We start from the raw sequence: 6,710 nt of genomic DNA, 5'->3' as shown, positions 1-6,710 counted from the left end.
ATCCACAAAGGACCATTCAGAATTACAAGTTGCGTTATCTTGTTTCGTTCTGTCTGAAACAGTTCCTCCGTCATTCCTACAGACCAGTTATTTTGTATATAACATCCCTCAGTTGGGTGTTTTCTTATCATTAGATTCAGGTTAAACATCGTTCGCAGGCATATCACAGAAGTGACATTGTGTTCTCACTGCGCCCTATCAGATGGGCCGTGGTTTCGGTGTGTTGCATTTCTGATGCTTTCGCTTTTTGATCATTAGATCAAGGTGGTGTCTGCCAGGCTCTTTCACTGTAAAGACATGTTCCCCCTTGGTAATTCATAAGTATTTTGTGGGGAGGTATTTTTTTGCCTCCTATTCCCCATCAAACTTTCAATTGATTTATTTATACCAATATGGAATCATAGCTTCCTATTTTATTCAAAGAGTTAGAATCCATGATTGTTACTATTTGTTTTAATGATATGTTGTTCCCTGTTTGGCCAGCGGGGACTCATTTAAGCTGTCTTATTGTCCTTTTGACATGTCCTCATTATTCTTGGAGTACCCCTTGATTTTTGGCACAAGATGTTCTAGGCTCATCTTGTACTTTTTCCACCCTAGACCTGTAAACAGCTGTTTTTGCAAGAAGTCTGATGCCTTTTAACGGAAAATAATATTTAAAAGCCAAGATCTGGGTTCTAGCTTTGCTCTTTGCTGTTGGGGCATCACCAATCCCAGTTCCTCTTAGTGGACAGAGGTAGGGAATACATGTAATATTTGCGTATAGATATATGCATATGTGTAGAATATGTAATATGTGTATATACATACATATCTATTATGGACTAAATGTTTGTGTTCCCCAAAATAAAAGGCAAAGATGCCAGAATATAAAAGATAAAATTCCAAAGCCAAGTCACTATATGTAGAACTTCCAAAGGGAGGGATTGAGAAACTCCGTAAGCTCTGGATCCCCTCAGCAATTCAAGAACATAAAAGAATTAAGAGAGGGGAGAGAGGATTCTCAGATTGATTCTTTCTTCAGCTTTCTTCTGAGGGGGCTGAGGTGGGAGTTCTGCTGCCCTAGACTTAGAACAGGGTTTGAAGAGAGCTTTCACTGGCAATTGAGAGAGCTGGAGGCCTGTGGCTGCCAGAGAGACGAGGGCCATGTTGGGGTCAGGCACTAGGACACTCAGTGTTTCCCATCAGTCTGATGTGGGCCACATAAGAGGGATGTTTGCATGGTATGAACTGGATTGAGCCAACAGGTGGGGGTGGGAGGGAATCACAGCAGAAGAAAGCTAGAGGTGGGTGCAGCATCCCTGTGGGGCCGAGGAAGGAGACCCCAGGATAGATGCATTCCCTCAGGTCAAGGGAACTGCAGGGAAGAATCCCCAGAGCTGGGAAGTACCTACAAGAAAGTCAGTTTTTGTATCTGCCAGAACCAGAGAGCCATAGCACACTTACAGCAGTACCTGTTTAAGAAAGCCTCTACCTATGGTTTTAGCATTTACCATCCCACATCCTGACTCTAAGGGATCAAACACAGAGCTGGGAGGAAGGAGAAGAGAAATGAGATGGAAAAGAGAGAAGCCAGTCATGTGCCCTTTTCACCTTAGGCTTTGAGCCTGTCACTGGCCTGATGGTGGAGAGGTGATCTGATGCAAAATTAGGTTTGGTTTTTTATTAATCTTGGACCATTTTGATTCCAGAATTGCAACTATATTTGCTATTGAAAATGACTTTCTTTTGCCTAAGAGTGAGGATTAAATTCATGGGCCTGCCAGAGTTATCACCCAGGAGTAAAGAGATATTATCCCCACTGAAGAGTTTCCAGGGATGGTGGGAAACAACAATAGAGTTTATTTTTATCTCATCTCATGAGCAGTGTGCTCAACATACCAGTTACAAGCAGAATAAAAGTGGCTTAAACAACAGGGATTTATTTTTCTCACCTAAAAAGGAGTTTGGAGGTAGGAGGCTATAGGAATAGTTCATCAGGTCAGTGAAGACCAAGAACCAAGCTCACCCTCTCCTGCTCTGCTAGTCTCCATGCATCAACAATGTCTCCCTTTCTAGCCAGAGAATGGCTGCCACAGATCCAGCCATCACATCTTCACACAAACACAGCAGGAGTTGTAGGCTCTCCTCACTCACTTCTTGCCTTTTAAGGAGAGGAAAATCTCTTCTACAAGGCCCCCAATAAGACCAGCCTTATAACTACTGGACCGGAATGGATCATGATCATACCTCATAACACATTTCCTGCAGGAGTAATCTCCACTTCCTAAGACTCAAACCACTGTAAAGTAGAATAAGTGCCTCCTTCACATAACCTGTTTTGAATAAGGTCATCGATTACCTAACTGCCAAAACCATATATTTCACAGACCTAGTCTTACTTGATTTCTAGATTAATTGCCTACAGCCATGCTACCTTCGCTGGGCCCGATCTCATCTGATCTCGGAAGCTGAGCAGGGTCGGGCCTGGTTAGTACTTGGATGAGAGACCACCTAGGAATACCAGGCATTGTAGGTGTAAAAAATAAAAAATAAATTAAAAAAAAAAGAATAGCTCAATCGACACTGCAGATCTCTCTCTGCTCTTTGAAACTCTCTCCTCCTTTAGGGGGGGTTCCTTAACATCAGGCTCCTGGGGCTCCTTTTACTTCTCCATCACACTTCAGCATTCTGTGGCTCCATTATCTCCATTTCACCTTCTTTATACTCACTCTCCATGGTTTCAGCTATCACCTGTGTGACAAATATCTCGATTACAGTTAGTACCTACTTCTCTGAGCTATAGATCCAATTTTGTTGCCTATGAAATATCTGTACATGAATGTCCCTACAGAACCTCAAACTAAAAAAACCAAGGTCACTGTATTCTACTTGCACCAGATCTGTTCTTTCTGTACTCTTTATTTCCATTAAAGTCATCATCACCTACCAAGTCGCCCAAGCTAGAAACCTCAGAGCCACCTTCCTCATCGTTGCCAGGGTGTCACATTAGTTCCACCTTCTAAATACATCTCAAATTTGTCATCTTTCCATCTTAACTGCCACTACATTGGTTCTGGTTCTGTTCTTCCCAGGACAGTTTTAACAGCATCTTAATTATTGCCCTTTTCTCGTTTTTCCTGCCTCGTATGAGAATATGATGCCTGGAACTGTGGCAGCCATCTCGTAACCACGAGGTGACAAGAGTGAGCACTAACAGCCAACATGCTAAGGATGGTAGCAGAAAGTGAAAAAAGCTGGGTCCTTGTTAGGTCTACTGAGCCGCTGAACCAATGCCAGGAATCACCTGCCTTTGGACTTCTTGTGATGAGAGGTTATAAATGTCTGTCTTGCTTAGGCTCCTGTTAGTAGCCATTAATCACATTATAAGGCATTCCTAACTGACACGGGGAGTGGGAAGATGGAAGAAACCATATGAACAAACTTGTGACATGTTGACATGGTGATCTTGAAGAGGCTATTTTTGTGTATAGGATATTTTCAGGTAGCTGGGGAAAAAAAACTATTAAATATTTAGGTTTTTTTTATTGTTGTTGTTACCGAATAAGGTGTTCAACAGATATCACACCCATCTTTCAATATAAACCCTCACCTGATCCCTCATTTGTTCCCTTTCACTTAGGACTGCTTTTAATTTTTAAGATAAAGCAGTGTTATGAACAATTATGTGGAGAACGTTTTAAAATGGTTACATCAAACGTCTCCTGATAGGCTTCCATTAAATGTACATCTTGGAGGCAAGAATGTGTGGAATAGGTTAAGGCTGCAGCAAGTGGTCCAGTTTGGCTTAGTGCGCAATGAATGCTTTGAGCCCGGACAGTGGGTAGGGGTAATGTGGGGTCCGGCTGAACTCAGAGATTGGGTGATTTGAGAATAGGGTAAGAGCAAAATACATAGAATGTGGGGCTTGAGAAAGGTAGAAACCCTTCTTTCCCAAATAAGGGGAAACTCACTTGACTGGGGGATTCTTAACTGGTCTCCATCTCATCTAGCCTTTTTGTTCTCAGTGTACCTCTGGGAGGCCTCTCTCAGTTCTACCAACACTTCTACGGGAAACCCACACCATGGCTGCCCCTACATTGTACAGGGATCATGGCCATCTCTTGCACTGAGGCCTAAAGTCCATCTTGGAGTATAGGAGTGGTAGTCTGGTTGGAAGCAGGGGCTGGGGGACCTGTCCTGATGCTACAGGTGTTTCTAGCGGCTGCTATTGGTTGCTAGAGGAAACACTAAGCAGAATCTCTATTGTGCACAGGTAGAGGAAGTGTGAAGATGAGATCTAGAGCAGAGAGAGAATAGAGGACCCAGAGGCCAATGGGGACAACAAAGAACTCTGGGCCGCTGGGGAAGCATCACCGTTCATACTCAGAAGTGTGGATTGATTTGACCATGACAATCCAAGGAGAGGCATCCTAGTATATCTACCAATGGTCAAGACTGGGAGTGAATTAAATCTCCATCACCAAGTACAAAAATCCCTGGGACCAGCAGTCCAGTAGTCATCTAGTTCTTAATAACCAGACCTCCAAAGCCAAGAGTCCCCACCCACTCACTCCACCCCTCCCCAAACTGCCCCTTCAATGTTGTCCTTCTGCCCATAGAATTTTCCAGGCTTCATAAGGCATCACTCATTGTGGCTGGTTAGTTATTTCTGAGATATTCGAGTCTTGGTGTTGAAGAACTACCTTTGAACAAACAGAGAAATACACTTAATAAACATTCAAATACTACTGGCCGCTGGAAGAAGTATTGTCTTTTGTTCATATAATTTCTTTTTCTTCTTCAGGGGAGGGTGTTAACGGAGTGGGCCTTTCCCCCTTCAGACCTTGTCAGCATAATTCCATGCATGGGTATACTGTCTGTGGTCACGTCCTACCATCACCAAGGCTCAGCTACTTCTGCATCTGAGGAGACAGCAAGTTCGCTGGGCACAGACCTCCTCGTTACTGAGGTTGCAGCAGCCTCTAGGGGTTGCCGTGGTTACTGAGGGCTCCGGACTGCCCAGGATCAGTTTAAAGCTGGAGCTCTCAGTATTTCCTCCAGGCCCGCAAGGAGGCGAAGGTTATTTGATAGCTGTACCTCAGCACTTCCTCCATCCAGTGACCTTGGTCTGGAACTAGTCAGTGACGGTGTAAAGAAAGGAAACAGCTTGAACCTGTGGACGGTCAGCTTGCCAAGATCCACCTCGGAATTACTCCAACTGTACACACACATACACACGCAGCAATGGGATGCATGTTAAAGTCATCACCCCTCTTGTTGAAGCCCCCGAGTTCCAGCAGTTCTCCCTCGGGTGTCAGCCCCCTCATTACACACACTCACACACACACACACACACACACACACACACACACACACACACACACACGCCCTGGAGAGCTATTGCTGAGGGGCGGTTAGCTTTCTCCTAGTCTGTCAGCCAGGCTGTTTCAGGCTCTAGTTTTCATGATTTATCTCAAAATCAAATCCGATTTTGTCAGTCTCAGCTTCAAAGCCTTCTTGGCTTTTCCATTATGGCTGTAATGAAGCTTCTAGGTGTGGCGATGAGGCCCACTCTCCTGACTCGCCCAGCCTGTCCGCGTCGTCTCTCCTGACATCCGTCTCTACATTCTAGTCGGGGAAAAGTCCTTTCAGTGCTTCAAATGCTGAGCTTTCTCTTACTACAGAGCTTCTACAACTAGAGGCAGTCCCCTCTGGTCACATGAACACATGAAACAACCAGAAAACAATGAAATGTTAAACCAGAGGTGGCAAACTGGTGGCCTTTGGTCTGAATCTAGCCCATATATGTGTCTTGTTTGGCAATAACAATTTTAGCCAGCAGGTTTTTTTCCAATTATTTTTTATTCTGATAAAATGTACGTAACACATAAATGTACGTTCATTTTATTCTGATAAAATGAACAGGGCATTATAAGCTTAAAATAAAAAGAGATTTGCTATGGCAAGATAGTAATGAACATTCAGCATATAGAGGGACAAATTGAGACAACAATGACTGAAAAGGGGAGGATTCAAAGACCCAGATTCGCAAAGGGGAAAGGAGATAAGGCATGTGCAGAAGAAAAGGGTCGACTTTATATATGTAACTATCCTTTACATATTCGTAATGGTAACCACACACCAAAGATTCAGAACTGAAATATATAACATAAAACAAGAAGGACCAGAGAGAAAACCCACAAAAGCCAACCAAAATAAAGAAAACGGAAACACAAAGACAAGAAAGCAATGGAAACACCAAACTACCAGAAAGCAAAAGATAAAATGGCTATTAGAAGACCTCAGATTTCAATAATCACCTTAAATGTAAATGGACTGAACTCACAAATAAAAAGGCACAGAGTTGCAGAATGAATCAAAAAACAAAACCCAACCATATGCTGCCTCCAGGAGACACATCTCAGCTCCAAAGACAAATATAGACTCAAAGTGAAAGGGTGGAAAATGATATTCAAGCAAATGGCATTCGGAGAAAAGCAGAGTAGCAGTACTAATATCAGATAAAATAGACTTCAAAATAAAAATGGTAAAGAAAGATACTGAGGGACTCTTCATAATGATAAAGAGAATCATGCACCAAGAAGACATAACACTTATTAATAACTATGCTCCCAATCAGGGAGCCCTGAAATATGTAAAGCAATTACTAACAGAACTAAAGGGAGAAGCAGACCAAAACACTATCATAGTAGGGGACCTAAATATCC

General features: G+C 43.1%; 1 pseudogene; it reads left to right on the top strand.

Moving 5' to 3' along the window:
* Positions 1-2,399: 2,399 nt before the first annotated feature.
* LOC112472465 lies at positions 2,400-2,518 on the top strand (annotated as a pseudogene).
* Positions 2,519-6,710: the final 4,192 nt, after the last annotated feature.

The sequence above is a fragment of the Pteropus alecto genome, unplaced genomic scaffold (assembly GCF_000325575.1).
Source record: "Pteropus alecto unplaced genomic scaffold, ASM32557v1 scaffold76, whole genome shotgun sequence".
Taxonomy (NCBI): Eukaryota; Metazoa; Chordata; class Mammalia; order Chiroptera; family Pteropodidae; genus Pteropus; species Pteropus alecto.
Note: the sequence above shows the minus strand (reverse complement) of the source record. Positions and strands in the feature narration are given on the sequence as shown.